The 19454-nt window shown below is 50.0% G+C and overlaps 1 long non-coding RNA gene across 3 annotated transcripts in view; it reads right to left on the bottom strand.

Annotated features, from left to right (window-relative positions):
- Window positions 1–365: 365 nt before the first annotated feature.
- LOC103672890 overlaps window positions 366–19454 on the bottom strand; it is a 22508-nt gene continuing 3419 nt past the window's right edge. The window contains exons 2-5 of one of the 3 annotated variants that reach the window (XR_571266.2): window positions 10985–11039; window positions 3065–3160; window positions 1223–1358; window positions 366–660 (exon numbers count right to left, since the gene is read on the bottom strand). This is a non-coding gene — a long non-coding RNA (uncharacterized LOC103672890). The other 2 variants (XR_571265.2, XR_005835731.1) reach the window with 2 other exon arrangements.

Raw genomic sequence — 19454 nt, 5'->3', positions numbered from 1 at the left:
AGCTAGGGGGTCCCCCTGATTATCTCACCCACAATCTCTGGGTGGGTGTGTCCTTATGGAGTGAATCTTTAATCCTAATACTCACTCCCTCTGATAAGACTATCTGTCCTTGAGTGTGTGTGTGTGTCTCTCCCCACAGACAGCCCCCCAAAACTCCCTGAGGACCTGTCTTTCAGCTGTATCTCCCTCAAACTCTGCTCATTCTCAGACCCCACTCTCCCCTGACCACACCATTCATTTTACTTTCTTAAAGATTGTATTTATTGATTTGAGACAGAGACAGAGACAGCACAAGCAGGGGGAGCAGCAGAGGGAGAGGGAGAAGCAGACTCCCCTGCTGAGCAGGGAGCCAAGGTGGGGCTTGATTCCAGGACCCTGAGATCATGACCTGAACCGAAGGCAGACGCTTCACCTGCTGAGCCAGCCAGGCGCCCCGTTTTGACTCATTTTAGAACAAGCAAACCCCTCCCCACACACTTGAGCGTGCTCTTCCCACTCCCAGGAATGCTCTGCTCCGAGGCATTCAGGCCCCAGGCACAGAGGCCTTCCCTGATCACCTAACCGGGAGCCGAGCCGCACCTGCTCCCTCCTATCAGGTGCTGTTGTCTGTTTCTCCGTAGTGTCCGACCAGTGAGGACCTCACAGCCTCACCTGCAGGGCCTGCAATGGGGCACAGTGCTCTCTGTTAATACTGTGGGGGCGGGGGGGGGGCGTGGCCCCTGCGGCCACGCAGCGACCACGCTGGCACCTTTCCCCGGGCGCCTGCCTGCTCTGGCCTCCTCACTTCACTTCTTGTCTCTACTGCAGCCGCTTTGCTGGCTTTTCTCACCCAGCAAGATGGTTTTAAGCACAGAAATCAGATTATGTCATTTGCAGCTTTAAAAGCCTCTAATTGCTTCCTTTTGCACTTTGAACAAAAGCCAGAGTCCCTATCATGGCCTAAAACACCTTCCACGACCGGCTCCCGCTCACCTCCGTGGCTTCATTTCCTGCCTCCTGGTGGCCATCTCCATCCCGCACTGCAGTAGCCTAAAGGCGATCACACCCCGTTTATGCAGGGTCTTGAAGCTGATGCCTCCCCGTGCCCGAAATGTCCAGGCTCCCTCTCTTCCCCTCCCTACCTGGCTGGCTTCTCCTAATCCCTCAGTTCCAGCTCACAGGTCGCCAGCTCTGAGTGGCATTTCACACTGGGTCAGGACCCCTGTGCACCCTCACACTGCACCTTTTGTGTTTGAAAGGATCCGATCCACGTCTCTGCCGTCTGTATGGTCTGCCTCTCTCCCCGGTATATGTGCCCTGGATGGGCCACGTCTGTCTCATCCACGGCCATCTGCCCCGTCCTACGCAGCCAACCGATTCTTGCAGAAGGAAAGAATAAAAGAACCTTTGTCATCTTCGTCAATATCTCAGATAAATGCACTTCCGCATCACGGTTCCTAGAGCAAGATCTCAGCAAGCAGGAGCCCTCACGGGACCCAGATTCACACAGTCGCTTTTCTGAAACGCCCCACCCCAGACTCCTGTCTAAGGATAGAGCGGGAGATCTCAGGAGGCGAGAGAGCCCCAGAGCCAGCCCGGTCTCTCACTCTCCAGGCCTAAGTTTATCTGCGAAATGAGGCATGGTTCTGGAAACCTCCTTGGACCCTCGTGCCAGCCCTGGAAGAGCTCCCAGTCTGCTGGGGCGGCCACAGCCTGACTCACAGAACACAGGGTACCAGCAATAGATTCCCGGGGCGGAGCCCCAGGCTGGAGATCATGGACCCTTGGGGTCAACATCTGGCCTTGCTTCCAGCCGCCTGTCTGGAGACAGATCAGCTGCTACTATTTCTCAGTCTCTTTGCCTTTGCCGTGAGCCAGGTGTCTTCTCCCCAGCTGCAAGCCCACTGTAGCCTCCTTCCAGAAGCACTCCTTCTCCAGCATAAGGCTCCCTGTTGGCCAGATTCTATTCCGTGCCCAGCTTTGACTCAGTAATCCTTTGCATGGTAAACTGCAAAGTACTTTTGTACAAAGGACAAGATGGTCAACATGTGAGAACAGAAGATTGCAACAACATGCATGGACCTGGAGGGCATTACGCAAGGTGAGATAAGCCAGAGAAAAGACAAATACCGTATGATATCACTTACATGTGGCATCTAAAAAAGCTGTCCTCCTAGAAACTCAGAGTAGAATGGCGGTTACTAGGGGTGGGAAAAGTGGGGAGATGTTGGCCAAAGGGTACAAACTTGCAACTAGTAGATAAGTCCTGGAGATATAACCCACAGCATTGTGATTATAATTCCTGATCACATATGAACTTCAGAGTTGCTAAGAGACTAGATCTTAATTATTCTCACTATAGTGAAATGGTAAGTGTATGAGATGATGGAGATGCTAGCTAATACTACAGTGACAATATCGCAATATATAAATGTATCAAATCAGGTGATAATATTGCAATATATAAATGTATCGAGTCAGGTGATAATATTGCAATATATAAATGTATCGAGTCAGGTGATAATATTGCAATATATAAATGTATCGAGTCAGGTGATAATATTGCAATATATAAACGTATCGAGTCAGGTGATAATATTGCAATATATAAATGTATCAGGGGCGCCTGGGTGACTCAGTGGGTTTAGCATCAGACTCTTGACCTCAGCTTAGGTCTTGATCTCAGGATCATGATTTCAAGCTCATGTTGTACTTAAAACAAAAACAAAAATTGACCAATCAAATCAACAGGGTGCACACCTTAAACTTACACAATGTTCTACGTCAGTTATATCTCAATAAAAATAAATTTTTAAGTCAAATAAGTTCCCCACCTATCCCCATTTTCCAGTTTCTCAATCCCCCTCCCCTCTTACCACTTCGTTATCCTCTCCAGAAATTCACTGCATATACAAGAATGTATTTAATGCTTAGCAAGTAGCAAGATGTCCCAATGTGGAGGCACCGTTCTAAATGCTCTCCTTGATTTGAGCTTCATAATTAATACTTAAGTGTGAAATGGGAAACACGTTTATGGGTTTAAGAAATCCCGATAATGCAAAAGGTACACATCAAAAGGTCTTACCCGTGCTGTCACAGCGAAACACTTGTCAGGCGTCCTTCCCTTACAGGCCAGCACGTTGATGAGTTTCTTATGCAACCCTCCAGTATTTATGCAAAACTCGGAAGATAGGAAAATATATTCCCATTTTTAAACCTTTCCTCACACAACTGATGACGTAATCCTAGTCTGTCCTTGCTTATCTTACTAGAAAATAGATCCTGGAGATTTTCCTATGCTCTATCCAGTTAAATAACATTCGCTCAACTGAGTAGGGTCAGCTGGCTGGCGCAGTTGGTAGAACATATCTCTTGATCTCAGGGTCATGAGTTCAAACCCCATGGTGGATGTAGAGATTACTTAAAAAAGAATTTAAGAAATAGAAACAAAAGTTCAACTGAGTAAATTTGCTATTTTTTAAAGATTTTCTTTATTTATTTGACAGAGCGAGAGAGCGCGAGCAGGGGGAGCAGGAGAGGGAAAGGGAGAAGCAGGCTCCCCGCAGAGCGGGGAACCCAATGCAAGGCTCCATCCCGGGACCCCAGGCCCAAGGTGAAGGCAGATGCTTCACCGGCTGAGCCACCTAGGTGCCCCAGAAAAGGATAGGTTTTTAAAGGCAGAAAAAAGTAAATTATTAGCAAAGAATGCATTGTTTTAAGCAAGGTCACCCTCCTGAGGGAAACTGAGGGACCCATCCCGTCTACACAGGTGCCTACCAGATAATTCCAAGTTGACTGATCAACAGTCACCTTCTCAGGGGCTGGAAGTGCATTTAGGTTTGGTGTTAAGTCTTGGTTCGCTGATGTGGGGTTTTAGCACGAGTGACTCCATTTGGGGCCTGCTGCCTCCACTTCCACACCCCCACACCTTTGCCTGTTGTTAAATTCTCCTCCAGTTACGCGATAGAGTTTTGTGGTTCCTGACTCCAAAGGTGCCCGGTACGGGGACATATCTGAAAACCGCTCGAGTGTGGACGGGCGATGTGGGGGTGCGGGACACTCTGGGGGCCAGACCCTAATCAAAGGGAGCTTTTCTTTCTCTTTTTTAAGGATTTTATTTATTTATTTGAGAGAGAGAGAGATCCTGAGCAAGGGAGCCGGGTAGAGGGAGAAGCAGACTCCCCGCTACTCCCCGATGATCAGAGAGCCCGATGTGGACTCGATCCCGGGATCCTGGGGTCATGATCTGAGCTGAAGACACTTAACCGACTGAGCCACCCAGGCGCCTGTCAAAGGTAGCTTTTGATGAGTGGGTGTCTTAGTCCATTCAGGCCCCTGTAACAAAATACCATGGACCAGGTGGCTTACCAACAGCCTACATTTACTTGTCACACTTTTGGGGGTGAGAAGCCGGAGATCAAGGTGCTGGCTGATTCTGCATCTGGCGAGGCTCGCTTCCTGGCTCGCAGAGGGCTGTCTGTCTTTTCCCTGTGTCCTCACACGGAGGAAGGGGCGAGGGGATCTCTGGGGTTTCTCTTATAAGGGCATCAGTCCCATTCTCGAGGGCTCCAACCTCATGATCTAAACTTCCCCAAACCATCACATGGGGGATTTTGGTATATGGGGGTGGGGGTGGGGAGCCCAGACGTTCAGTCTACAGCAACAAAATTTCTGTTTCACGATAGTTCAACCTTCCTGTGTGTACACAATGCCCTGTATCCTGTTAAGAAATCTCTGTCAGGGGCGCCTGGGTGGCACAGCGGTTAAGCGTCTGCCTTCAGCTCAGGGCGTGATCCTGGCGTTATGGGATCGAGCCCCACATCAGGCTCTTCCGCTATGAGCCTGCTTCTTCCTCTCCCACTCCCCCTGCTTGTGTTCCCTCTCTCGCTGGCTGTCTCTCTCTCTGTTGAATAAATAAACTAAAATCTTAAAAAAAAAAAAAATCTCTGTCAATCCCAATATCCCAAAGATCCTGTCTGATGTCTTAATCTTTTTTTTTTTTAAGTTTATTTATTTATCTCCACACCCAAGAAGGGGCTCGAACTCACACCCCTGAGATCAGGAGTTGCATGCTCCTCTGACTGAGCCAGCCAGGAGCCCCTCTGATGTCTTATTCTTGAATACTTACTATTTTATAGTTCACAGTTAGCTCAGAACCATCTGGAAATTTATTCGAGGGTATGGTGTGGGTGGGGGTTGTTTGGGAGGGTAAATTCTCCTCTACCCTTCGAAGGTTTCTCTGGCTGGTCTAAGAATTAAACTGACACAAGACAGATTCAAAGGGTAAAATCGAATTTAATTTTGCACATACAGGCTCCCCGCATGCACGAGAGGGTCCAAGACAGGGAGGCAGGATGAGGAATCCGTGCGTCCTGAGCTAAGGAGTGGGCTGGGGCTGGGGCTCCAAAGGGGAGCAGGACAGTAAGAACACAGGTTTGGTGAGTGGATGTTTGCCCTGCCGTATAGATGGCCACTCAGATAAACCTTATCTCTGGGAATAGCTCTAATTCTGGAAAGACCCCCAATTTAGAATCTTCTAGGTAGTGAAGGGAAAGGCAGAATTTCTCTTGAGCTTGCAGGGTCTCTCGATTGCCGTCAGCTCAGAATAACCCACAAGCCAAAGTGGCACACTTTTGGGGAGACTTGGTCTGAACCTGTTCAAGGGCATTGGTTCAGCAAGACTCAAAAAAAAAAAAAAAAAAGAAAGAAAAGAAAAAACCCCTCCTTTTTGCAGCGCACATGTATGTTTGTTCGTAAGTCAAGTGGCTTTCTTTTTTTTCCCTAAGATTTTATTTATTCATTTGTACAAGAAAGAGCACAAGCAGGGGGAGTGGCAGGCAGAGGGAGAAGCAGGCTCCCCGCCGAGCAGGGAGCCCCACGCGGGGCTCGATCCCAGGACCCCAGGATCATGACCTGAGCTGAAGGCTCATGCTTCAACGACTGAGCCGCCCAGGTGCCCCAAGTGACTTTCCATGTGTGTCTCTGTTTCATCCATGCGTGCGTCTGTCTTCGTGAGAATACCCCATTAGCGGCCTGCCTCCCACCCGCCCCTCCCGGCTCTGGACTCAGCCACCACACCTTCCTGCTCTTCCCTCCCCCTCAGGGCATCTGCACCTGCTCTGGAATGTGCCTCCTTCCTCGGACTCCTTGGGAGGCAGCTTCTCCCGGTCCTGCAGCCCTGAGCTCCCGTGTCACCCCCTCACGAGGCCCTTCTCTGACCACTCTGTCTAAAACGGAGCCCAATATCCTCCACATACTTTATGTCGTTGATTCGCAGAGGCGACCTGCGTCTGTGTTTCATATGCACGGTCTCTCCCTCGACTGTGCACAGAGCAGTGCGGAGCTCGTGTCTTGTTCACTTACCCTGGGCCTTGTGCTCCACAGGGCGGTGCCTTCATTTGGAAGGAGCGAGAAGGAAAAGGTGACTCTTCCAAACCCAGGATGAATGCATTCCACCCTCACAGTCCCCTAGAGGGCAGCCAGCCACAACGCGCCCGCAGCACCCGGCCCTGCAGGCCATCTGGAGTTGTTTTTGTGAGTTTTCACTGAACTGCGCCTTTTAACTACAGAATTAGAAAGAGAGACCACTAAGGGGGGAAGCCAAGGTTCAGCCCTAGGTGACCGAGATGAGTAATTTTTACTGACTCCGGGCCCCACGCCCCCCCCCACCGAGGGCATGCAGAGCTTAATGGGGCCAGGTGGCCGTCTTGGTGGGGGTGACCCCAGCCTCTCGGCCACAGCTTGGCTCACAGAGCCCTGGGACCCCACAGCAGGTGTGGGGTGTGTCTCATGCCTGCAGATCACAGACACTGGGATAAATCCGCCTTGGCCTCCAAGCCTTCCAACTGCGGTTTGATCCCCACTATTTTAATCGGAGAAAGGGAGCTCAATAAGGAAAAGGCATCTGTATTCATTTATCATCATAAGGCGCCTTGCCTGGCAGATTAAAAATAGCCCGTTAAAATGCATGCATGCGTACTTACACGTTTTTGACTTGGTAATGTATTTACCCCGGCAGGGAATTCAGATAATACAGAAAAGGGGTGGAGAGTGAAAAACAAGTCTCTCGCCCGTGCCCGCCTGCCGGTTGCCCTGTTCTCCTGTCCCTCTGGTCCGACCTGATTTCTTTTGTATCCTTCCAGAACTTTCCACAGCGTATTTTATACAATATTAGGATATGTTCTGTATTGCACCATAATTAGCGTCTACCAATGGGAGCCATCCTTCTAAGCATTTCATGTGCATTGAGTCATATAATCTACGCTTTGATATAACCGGAAATAATCGGTTAATATGTTTAAAATTTAAAATGTATCCATACACACAAGGAAGTTCCATTTCCAACTCCGTACCCCACAACTCACTTTCTGCCCGCCCTTGCAGGCCACCACTTTTAGGGGTCTCTTGTGTATCCTCGCAGTGTTTAAACAAACATCAGCAAATAGGGGTGCCTGGGTGGCTCAGTTGGTTAAGCATCTGCCTTCAGCTCAGGTCATGATCCCAGGGTCCTGGGATCAAGCCCCGCATCCGGTTCCCTGCTCAGCAGGAAGCCTGCTTCTCCCTCTGCCACTCCTCCTACTTGTGCGTGCTCACTCTCTCTCTGTCAAATAAATAAATAAAATCTTTTAAAAAAATCAGCAAATAGACCTAGTCTAATTTTAAATATTCTCACACAAAAGGTTAAATCATGTTATATCATTCTGCATCTTGCCTTCTTCATTAAGTCCATACCGCGGAAAATTTTCCATTTAGGTAAACAGAGCTCTTCTAATTCCTTGATTGATTTATTTTTCTAAAGATATGCACGTTGTTGCATTACCTGGAGGTACCACGGTTTGCTTATCCAGTCCCCTAGAGCTGGGGACTTGATTTGTTTCCCATCCGATAAGAACATTTAGCAGGGGAGTTTTACAAATCAACTAGATTTCCTTCCTCACCTCCCCCCACCCCGCCCCAAATGCAGCCTACATCTTCAAAACAGAAGACTCCAGTCTGTTTTACTTAAGGAGGATGAAAGTCACCATCTGTTAATCCAATCTGCATTATGGAGGAAAAGGAAAATCGTCTCATGGCCATGACATCTCCTTTCAGATCCCACGAAGGGGAATTCCTGGGGGTCTCCTCCAGGGTAGCAGTGGCATCGAGAGCTCCTACCTACTGAGGTCCTGGTTTGCAAATGACATTTCTCCTGGGCCTGAGAAGCAGAGGAGGCATATATGGGAGGGACCCCGAGTAATTCACATTATGCATGGGAAGGCTAGACAACCCAGCTTGGGAATTTGGTGGCAAGCCAAGAACAGACCAGCAGAGTGTCCCTAAAGTCATGTGAAGCCACAGCCAGCTGGGAAGCTGCCACGGCCACAACTGGCTCCACGGGACACTCCCTCCTGTCCACGCTTGACCAATGAACGAAGCCTTCCCGCTTCCCCCTGCACTCTGAATTTCCCCACGTCCTAGCCTCCTTCCTGCCTAATCAGAGTCCCAGGAGGAAGCATTCCATTACCCCTACTTCCCAGGGATAGGAGGAAGGCAGGTCTGGCTCCAGCCCCCACCACAGTACCCACAGTGAGGAACTACCTCCAAAATAAGAAGAAGGGAGTCTAGATACCGGGAAGCCCCCAAAATAGCTGGCGCTGTCTACAGCATTTATACGTGCTGACGTCCTGCAAAGAGCACTGTGAGAAGTAGGGGCCGTAGACACCCTCCCTGACACCAGGGACCCTGGAAACCCCTTCACAGAGCGGCAGCCTTGGAGGGCCACTGGAGTCCAGCAGCTCTGGCAACTATAACGTCCTATTTATTCAGTGTTATTGTTGTTTTAAGCACTAACAGATATTCCATTTTGCCAAATGCTCTTTTCGCATATATGGGATCGTCATATGACTTTCTTCCTACCTGGCTCTGCGATCTCATCAACGGTTTCTGAATATGAGCCGTTTCCATATGTAGCCATTATCTATTGCATTTTGAGAGTAAACTCAGCTGGGTCACAAAATATTATTTTTTAAAAATACTGCCGCGATCCGTTTGCTGGTTTAGGCTGGCACACTGCGAAATCACGGAGAGTTCCCCTCTGAGCGTAAGGAAGTAACACTTTAAGGACGAGCTATCCAATATGGTAGCCACGCCGAGCGTCTGGACCTGGGGCCGGTGGGGCTAAAGGACAGGATTGAGCATTTTACTGATGTTTAATTTAATCTAAAAGCTGATACTTGATTCAGTTAGATAACTTGTAAGTGTGTTTGGACAACTGGGGCGTAGGGATTTACTTTTTCAGCTATTATATGAATTCTACCTACAGATGAAGCATTTTCCCTTGAAAATTTAGCGTCCAGATTGAGATGCACTCTAAATGCAAAATAGCGGGGCACCTGGGGGGTTCTGCTCAGTCATGATCCCAGGGTCCTGGGATCGAGCCCCACGTCAGGCTCCCTGCTCAGCGAGGAGTTTGCTTCTCCCTCCTCCCCACTGCTCATGCTCTCTCTCTCTCAAATAAATAAATAATCTTTTTAAAAAATGCAAAATAGGCTCTGAATTTTGAAGGGAGTACAGGCCAGCTTCCTTACCATGGCCAACAGCTAGGTCTTATTGAGAAATCTTTTCAAAAAAGTGATGTAGGAGTGCCTGGCTGGCTCAGTCGGTACAGTGTGAGACTCTTATCTCGGGGTTGTGAGTTCGAGCCCCATATTGGGTATAGAGATTACTTAAGAAAAAAAGAAAGATATGAAACATCTCACCAATAATTTGGGTTATATATAATATGTTATTAAAGTTAACTTGCCTGTCTCTTTTTACTTTTTAAGATGTAAGAGTAAAGATTACGTTCGTGGTTCACGTTATATTTCTATTGGACGGTGCTGTTCTTGAGGAAAGCAGAAATTCCTTTGTAGGCTTTGGTGCTAGATGGTCTAAGGACTAGAGATACTGAGATCTCTGGAGAGGTACTTCTGAGGGTGGTTTTCCTGGTCATCGTGAGGCCTGGAGAACATTAGGGACTGAGTCACTCTTGAGGATTGCTGCAGGCCAGTCCAGTCCAGCAAGTGGGGACCTTGCAAAAATCCATTCTACTGATATTTGGGTAATCCTATTTACCATCCTTCCACTGACACCAACCCTTTTAGGGTTCCTGGAGACCCATTCCAACGTGGGAGGGGTTCCCCCTACCCCACAACAAGTATTTCCTGGACACCAGCTAGTGTCCAAGAATTCAAATCAATTCTACATTATGTACCCAGAGATAGCACCAAACCCCCCAGATTAAAGGCTCAGTTCTACCAAGACTGCCCCACCCCCACATCGGATGCCAGCCGCAACCGGCCAACCTGTGGTCTGTGCTTCTGGCCAATGGCTATGGATTGGAGGGTCTAACAACCTTCTCTTCAGGTTCATTTATTTATTTTTTATAGATTTTATTTATTTATTTATTTGACAGACAGCACAAGTGGGCAGAGCGGCAGGCAGAGGGAGAAGCAGGCTCCCCACTGAGCGGGGAGCCCCGTGCGGCACTTGATCCCAGGACCCTGGGATCATGACCAGAGCCGAAAGCAGACGCTTAAGGACTGAGCCACCCAGGTGCCCCCCTTAGGTTCTTTTAAATTGCTAGAGCAGCTCACAGCACTCAGGGGACCACTTAGGTTTAAAGGGTATGAAAAAGGATATTTCTCAATAGCTAGATGGAAGAAATGCATAGGGTGAGGTGTGGGGAAAGGGCGTGGGGCTTCTGTGCCACTGTCCGGATGGCCACTCTCCCGGGACCCGCCCCACCTTCACCAAGCCAGAAGATCTCTGAATCCAGCCAGTCCTCTCGGGGCTCACGGAGGCTTCGTTACATAGGCACGATGGACTGACTCATTGGCCCCTGGCTGATTCCACCTGCAGCCTCTCCTCGCCCAGAGGTCAGGGGGAGTGAAAGTTCCAACCCTCTAACCACGTGGCTGGTCCTCCCCGCCACCAGCCCCCGCCCTTGGGTAGAGTCCAAAAATCACCTTAACACCACAAAAGATACATTTATCATCCTTATCACAGGGAATCCCAAGGGCTTCAGGAGCGGTGATCAGGAACTGTGGATGATAGGAGAAATATATATTTGGTCATCGGAGAGACTAAATATAGATTTCTTACAAATCTGCAATACTCAAGCATTCCTTTTAAAAAAAAAAAAAGGAGGTTCAGAGTGCTTCCTTTTTTTCCATTTTCTTCTGTTCTATTCTGGACGTTCCAGTCTGTTCCATTGTCTTATTCATCTAGCTTTGTGCCAACACCACACTCACTCAAGTATTTGGCTTCATAAGTAAGTCTTTTTTTTTTTTTAAGTTAATTTAAGTAATTTCTACACCCAGCACGGGGCTCAAACTCACAACCCTGAGATCAAGAGTCAAATGCTCTTCCAGCTGAGCCCGCCCGGCGCCCTGAATTCTCACGGTTGTACAATGCAACCTTCACCACTACACATTTCCAGAACTTTTCAACATCCCAGACTAAAACTCTGGATCCTTAAACACTAATTCCCATGCCTCCCCGCCTCTAGCCCGTGGTAATTACCACTCTGCTTTCTGTACCCATGCGTTTGACTACCGGAGGCCTCTCATATGTAAGTGGAATCACACAGTATCTGTGCTTTTGTGTCTGGCTTAGTTCAAGCAGCATAAGGGCCTCCAGGCTCATGTGTGCTATAGCAGGCATCTGAATTTCCTTCCTTTAAAACACTGAGTTTTGGGGCGCCTGGGTGGCTCAGTCGGTGAAGATCTAACTCTTGACTTTGGCTCAGGTCATGATCTCAGGGTCCTGGGATGGAGCCCCAAGTCGGGCTCCACGCTGGGCATGGAATCTGTTTAAGATTCTCTCTCTCCTCTCCCTCTGCCCCTCCCCTGCTTTCTCTCTCCAGAAAAAAAAAAAAAAAGACTAAAACAAAACACTGGGTTCTGGGGAAATGCATTATCCAGCAATACGTGACGAGTACAGACATGTACAGAACTCGATGAATCTGAGGGGAGATACAGGAAGCAAACACAACAGGACTTGGGGGTGCCCTGGATGTAGGAGAGGAGATGCTCGGCGATGACTCAGGATTCTGGCTTTTGCAACTGCATGAGGGCTGGCGATGCTCACGGGTGGTATGTGCTGCACTGGGAGTGACAAGGTTTTGAAGGAAAGGTCTTCTGATCATTGTAGATGTGTAGAGTTTGGACTTTTGTGTCATTCGAGTGGAGGCACAGCGGGCCCCTGGAGACACATCTCTGGAGCGCAGCGGAGAGATCTGGGTTGCGGTCTACTCCTGGGAGCTGTAGTCTGTTCCTATCCAGTAGTTTCCCCCAGTTGCTTTCCTCTGTACTAGAAGGTTTATCTGGACATACGTGTCCGCAGCTGAAGACGAGATCCCCCAGTCTCCCTTACAGCTCTGCGTGGTCATGCAGCTAAGTTCTGGACAATGGGATGTGTGCAATTTCAGGATTACACCCTCGAAAAGAGAGAAGGATGCCAACCTCTCCCCCTTCCCCTCTTCCTGCTGGAGGCAATGCCAACAGAGTGGTATGATCTGGATCCCAGACCGAAGCCCTTGTTGAGATGACAGAGTAACAAAGGAGAATGGTTCCTTGAGACGGTGGAGGTATCATATCAAACTTGGGTTGCTAACTCTTGGACTGCTACAAGAGAGGAATGTGTCACTGTCTTGCCTAGGGCTGCATTGTCTGATATGGCAGCCATTGGCCACAGGGGGCCATTGAACATTGGAAATGTGGCTAGTGTCATACATTGAAATTTTTGATGTATCGGATTAAATAAAATCTGTTGGTAAAATTAACCCTTCCCTTCTACTTCATTTTAATGTGGCTACTAGAAAATTTACAATTGCACACATGGCTCATGTTATCATTTTTATTGGTCAGCCCTGGTTTCAGCCACTGACATTTTGCTTTTGCAGAACTAGCATCTTCACTAGTACGTGGGTTGTTTACCCAATGGTGCCACCCAAAGTCGCGTGAACGCCTAGCAAGAGTGGGTCATGAGAAGAGCAGGGGCTCCGGAAGAGTTTTGAGGAACTCCAGTTTTCAAAGGAGCATGAACTTGCAAAGGAGTCAGAAAAGGAGCCCAGGGGCGCCTGGGTGGCGCAGTCATTAAGCGTCTGCCTTCGGCTCAGGGCGTGATCCCGGCGTTCCGGGATCGAGCCCCATATCAGGCTTCTCCGCTGGAAGCCTGCTTCTTCCTCTCCCATTCCCCCTGTTTGTGTTCCCTCCCTCACTGGCTGTCTCTCTCTGTCAAATAAATAAATAAAATCTTTAAAAAAAAAAAAAGAAAGAAAGAAAAGGAGCCCAAAGAAGCAAAAGGAAAACCAGGAGAATGGTGTGCCACGTAATCCTAGAGCACAGTGTTTCAGGCTGGAAGGAGATACCAACAGCATGAGTTACTTGAGAGATCAGAAAGGTAAAAACTGAAAAACAAACAAACAAACAAAATTGTTCAAAGTGGTAGGAAACTGTATTCGTTTGCTAGGGGGTTCCATAAGAAAGCACCACGGACTGCGTGACACAGAAATTTACAGAATTTACAGAAATAAACAGAAATTTATTTTCTTGCAGTTGTGCAAGTTAGAAACCCCAGATCAATGTGTCGTCAGGGTTGGTTTTTTCTGAGGTTCCTCTCCTTGGCTTGTAGACCACCATCTATTCCTGTGTCTTCACACGGTCACAGCGTGGCTATACCCAGTGCCATTGAACTGTGCGCTTAAAGATGGTCTAAAAGGTGAATTTTATGTTATGTGTCTTTTTACCACAATTAAGAAGAACTGTCATTTCTTGAAAAGTCAGTGAAAGATTCTTTGAGTGGGAGATACTGACTATCCAAAAAGAGGAAGAACAGTTCATAGCAATCGCAAGAGTATGAGAAGGATGTGTTTAGAAACCACAGAGCTAAGAAGGATTGGCATGAGGTAAAAAGAACAACTGTGTACTTGTTAGAGGAAGGCAGTCCTGGAAATAGAATCAGGTCTATGGTTTTAGGAGATTGAGGGACTTCCCAGCCTGTTTTCTATCATCTCTCAAATAATGGAGGCAGGTCATAGGCGGAGAGTGGGGGTGGGGGACTGGAGGCAGAAAGTGTGTGGGAGATTGAAGAGGATAAAAATAGTGCACTTGTCACCATGGAAACGAGAATGAGTTGACCAGGTGATAGCAGTGGGACTGTGGGCAATGTTGAAAGCCCGTGGAGTTCCGCCATCACGTAGTCACGGTGGAACCATTCTGCCCTCCCTGTAAGGTGACTTTCTTCAGTAACGCTCAATTGCTTAGGGACAAGGTCGGAAAAACAAAACAAAATCTGATCGATGGGCTATTTCTTCTCCAAGACTGGGGCCTTGCAAAGCCAGAAGGGCAGGGGCACCTGGGTGGCTCAGTCCGTTAAGCATCCAGCTCAGGTCATGGTCTCAGGGTCGTGGGATCAAGCCTGGTGTGGGGCTCTGAACTCAGTGGGGAGTCTGCTTGAGATTCTCTCTCCCTCTCCGTCTGCCCCTCCCCACCTCTCTAAAATAAATAAATAAATAAACCAACAAAACAAAGACTGAACAGCAAAGGAATGTTAGATGCCTACCATGGCGAGAGTATTATGGAAATGATGGACCCTGGAATCATACCCAAAGGAAAGAGAGGGTGGGTGGATGAGGGTTCCTAGCAAGTTAAGAAAAGGTCATGGTGGGGGCTGCTGAGAAAGCAAGTGGAAGAAGGAGTGGTTGAGGTCAGGGGGGCGTGGAAAACCGAGCAGATGGTTGGAGGGGACAGCACCATCAAGGCCACATCTCCTCTAAGTGCCTCCCAAACGCCTTCCCATCATGGGGCAGATAGAAACACGATGATGTTTTTACAGCTCACTGAGGTAAACAGAAAAGCCGGCCACAGACAGAGGCAACCAGCCCACTCTGAGGGCTGAGGAAATCAATGTCCCCCAGCCCACCTGTGACCTGCTCATGGCACATCAGTTGGGAAGCTCTTTAGAGATCATGACCTGAGCCGAAGGCAGATGCTTAACAGACTGACCACCCAGGAGCCCCAGGGGTGTATTTGTTTCATTAAAGGCAAGAGAAGAAGACTTAAAGAAGTTGCTTTGGGGTGCCTGACTGCCTCATGTGACTCTCGATCTCAAGGTTGTGAGTTCAAGAACCACACTGGGCATAGAGCCTACTTTAAAAAAAAAGAAGCAGCTGCTTTGATAGAGAAATTGGACTTGCTGATTGTGGAACCCGTCCAAAGGACATAAAGCAAGGGTTTCTGAGGACTTGAGCAAGGAACTGGAGCAGGGTGGTAGTGACTGGGAGAGCCAGGATCTAGGAGTTTCCCTCCTGTATGGTGCTAGAGTCGTGGGTTTCCATCAGCTCAAGAAACCCAGCCTTCGTGGGGAACACTGAGACCTGGACACACAGGACTCGAAAGCTCCTCGTCCTTACGCACGTCCGCGAGGTTCACTGCCGGACATACGGGACACCAGCAGGTGACTTCGACTGCAGCTAGTATTCCTGCTGCGACCTCCCTGCTGGATGAAATCAACGCAGCCCTTGGCATCTGGGACGGCCAATCCATTTATCTCCATCACAACAGACAGAGGAACTAGGTACAGTTTGCTTTATTAGGGATGCTGTCATGGCTAAATAGTAGTCCCGGAGATATGCCCACACCCAAATCTCTAGAACTTACAAATGCTGCCTTACTTGGGAGAAGAGTCTGTGCTGACATGATGAACGTAGGGGTCTTGTAGAGAGGAGGTCATCCTGGGTTATCCAGGCGGGCCCTAAATCCAATGGTCAATGTCCTAATATCCTAATAAGATGGGGTTGGAATGTCTGAGACAGACCCAAGAGGAGAAGAGAAGGTGCATAACAACAGGGGGTAGACCCTGGAGTGCTGAGGCCGTAGGACAAGGAACCCACAGTTACAAGAAGCTGGAAGAAGCACAGAGCCCTTAGAGCCTTCAGAGCAAGTGAGGCCCTGCTGATAACTCGATTTCAGACTTCTGGCCTCCAGGACTTCGAGAGAATACACGTCTGTGTTCTGAGTCACTAGGACCATGAGGATCGTTACCGCAGCCCTAGGAAACTAACACCGCTGAGTCACAAGACCATCACACCTTCGCCTGGGGCTACACTAATTCTCTGACTGTTCTTTAAGATACTTGGACCTCATATATGACATAATGCTGGTAAGACCTGAGAAGCAGGACGGAGCACATAGATACACCAACACACACATGCCAGCGCGTGGGAGATAAACACCATACAAACCAGGGAGTCTGGGGGCACCTGGGTGGCACAGCGGTTAAGCGTCTGCCTTTGGCTCAGGGCGTGATCCCGGAGTTCTGGGATCGAGCCCCACGTCAGGCTCTTCCGCTAGGAGCCTGCTTCTTCCTCTCCCACTCCCCCTGCTTGTGTTCCCTCTCTCGCTGGCTGTCTCTCTCTCTGTCGAATAAATAAATAAAATCTTTAAAAAAAAAAAAACAGGGAGTCTGTCGCCTCAAGGAAGTTACTGAGTCAGGGGGTCTGAGGACAGTGAGAATATCCCATCCGGATGAAGTTACCACATCTCGAACCTTTGCCGCTAACCAATGAGATAAAATCTCCATGGCAGGAGGTGTTCCTTTTTTGTGCTCACATAGGAGGCACTCGTAAATATTTGTGGATGAATGAATGCAAGTTCCAGACGGACGTGGAGTAAGTATGGAAAGACCCGTACGATATCGATATAACAGAGCTCCCTAAAACCCTTGTAATGCCTGAGTAGTAGGGCTGAGAGGAGAATCTTTTATTCAATATAAGCCCCTTTCAGCCGTACCTGAGTTGATGCTAATGAGCCGAGTCTTGGTGAGCCCCTAAGTGGCTCAGGATGGGGGCTGACTGCCAGAGCAACCAATCCTGCAATTGGAAGGTTGGAATTTTCCTCCTCCCTGGAGGAGACTGAGCTTGACTGGATAGCCAATGATTTAATCAACCATCCCATGTAACGGAACTTCCATAAAATTCCTAAACAACAGGGCTCAGAGACCTTCCAGGTTGGTAAATGCATCAGGGTGCTGGGAGGTGGCATTTCCACACGGAAGCTCGGCATTTCTCCTTCCATATTTTGCCCTATGTGTCTCTTCTGTTTGGCTATTCTGGAGTTGTATCCTTTGTAAGAAATCAGTAATACTAAGTAAAGTGCTTTCTTGAGCAGTGCTGAGCCCCCGGCATGGTAGGGTTCCTAGGGAGACCAGCCAAATACCTGGCCACCTGAGAATTATGTTGGGCTCCCTCCATCATGAATTGAGCAATGACTTTTTCCTCCCTGGGATAATTAAATCTGCGTTGTTATTTGCTTTCCTTGCCTTACCCACTCCCGCCAACAGCAGCATCTGTGTACCCGCTGAATGGCCCTATTCACTGTCATGTTGACCCACACAATATTGCTTCTGATCAAGGAATTCCATTTATTAGGAAGTCGGGGGGCAGGCCCATGTACCCCATCACCCCAAAGCAGCAAGCTTCATAAAACAAAAGTATAGCCTGTTTGAGATTTGAGATGACAGTGTCAGGTTGGAGACAACATCCTCGGTGTCGGGTGCTGTCCTACAGGGGGGGCAGACTCCCCGAACCAGGGGCACATGCACCGTGCCAGATTACACACACCCAGGAACCCTAAGGTATCACTTGCCAACACCGCACCCGGTGACTCATTCTTTCAATGTTTGCTTCCTCTTCCTGTTACCCTGAACTCTGCTGTTTGGGGGTTTTCATGCCTAAAGGAAAACACTTCCACCAGAGAGCACAACATAGTAAATTGTGTGAGTGGAGGCCACCCCTGGACTCTTTGGGGTATCTCAGGAGTGCCACTATGGGGTCAGGCTAAGAGGATGCCTGATTGGGGCAGAAAGCGGGAGAGAGATGCCTCTGCTCTGGGGGCCAAGGAGGTGTGTGAGTGGAACCTGGGGACCACGCTGGAGAACCTCCAGCTTGCACCATGTCCTGACTCCTTCAGCAGGGCCGGATGCCCGGCTCATGTAGACCCCTGCCCTACGCAGAGCACAGAATGACAGAAAGGGTCTGTGCCTATCCCCTTTGCGGGGGCACAAAAGTGGGCAGGCACGCTCATCCCTCCCCCCATCCCAACCCCCCCCCATACTGCCGCGCTCACTGCTCCTAGGCCCCCAGCCCCTCCCACCTCCGTAGGGCACGCAGCCTGCTAGACAGGCTCCCCGACCTCTTCCGACCACCCTACCTCGCCGCGGCTCGCGCGGCTCCCACCCTAGGGCCGGGTCTCAAAGCCTCCTTAGTCGTCCTGGAAGGCACCCAGCGGCACGAGCGCCCCGTTAGCTCCGTGTCGTGGAGCGTCCGCAGCCGCCACCAGGCCCCGCCCAGAGGCAGCCGCGAGCAAGGCCGCGCCAGGGACGACTGCAGAGCGCGGTGAGTGAGCAGGGCCAGCAGGGAGGGACCCAGGCGTCCCGGTCTCCGCCCCTACCCCGGGCAGGCATCCCGACCTTCCCCTTGCTTCTTGATTCCGTCACTCGGTTTCGGGGCCCCAGAGCTGCCCTAAGAAAGGACCCCGCAGCCCCTCCCTGTTCTGGGCCTCGGGCAGACCAGCTCTTCGGGCCCCTCCCTTTTTGCAGAAACCAGGAATCTGACGCCCCCTGCCCCCCAGCCCGGTCCTCATGGAGCTCCTGAGCCCTTCCCTCTATCCGGGAGCCAGGAATGCAGGCCAAAAATATCTCTCCGTTCCAGACCTAGGAGTCTCGGCTTGCAACCACATCTGAGCAGATGAAAACCCAGGAGTCTGAGCTTTGATTGCTTTTTGCGCCAAGAATCTGGGCCCCCAGCCTAGGCGTCATTTGGAACCTGGGAGTCCGTGCCTCCGACTCCCACCGCCCTAGATCCAGGCGTTTTGCTATCAATAGCCCCTCCCCCGCCCGCATCGACTGTGACATCTGGGACCCAGGAGTCCCGCCCACCAATCCATAACACCGGGAGTCCCAGTATAAATGAGGATTTGGGGACCCAGGAGTCGGGGACCTCAGCCCAGAAACCCCTTAAAGCCTAGGGATCGGAAGCCTCAACTATTTCCCCTTTCGAAGACCCAGGAGACAGAGACCCGAGCCCACAGATCCCATTATACTGAGAGGCCTGGTGTCCGAACCCGCCGCCACCCAGATGGTCAAGATTTCATCCGTTCTGGAAGAGCGGGGCTGGAGCAGGCGGGGAGGGGAGGGGGCCGGAAGAGAGAGAGAGAATTGAGTGAGGTGAGACTGGGGTAGGGACCCCGGCTGGGGGCTCCGTCCTAAACAGACGCTAAACAGACGGGTTACCATGGCAACGGCCTTCCCGGGCCTCGCCTGGAGACTGCGCTAGGGCCCAGTCGGGGGGGCAGCCCCCAGGAGCCCCCACACCGCCAGCTGTTGTGTCTTCCTGTTTTGTCACCACGGCAACAGTGACCTCAGCCCTCCACCCCCACCACTGGCCTGGCCGGGGG

Source organism: Ursus maritimus, unplaced genomic scaffold (genome assembly GCF_017311325.1).
Source record: "Ursus maritimus isolate PB19 unplaced genomic scaffold, ASM1731132v1 scaffold_19, whole genome shotgun sequence".
In the NCBI taxonomy this organism is placed as follows: Eukaryota; Metazoa; Chordata; class Mammalia; order Carnivora; family Ursidae; genus Ursus; species Ursus maritimus.
Note: the sequence above shows the minus strand (reverse complement) of the source record. Positions and strands in the feature narration are given on the sequence as shown.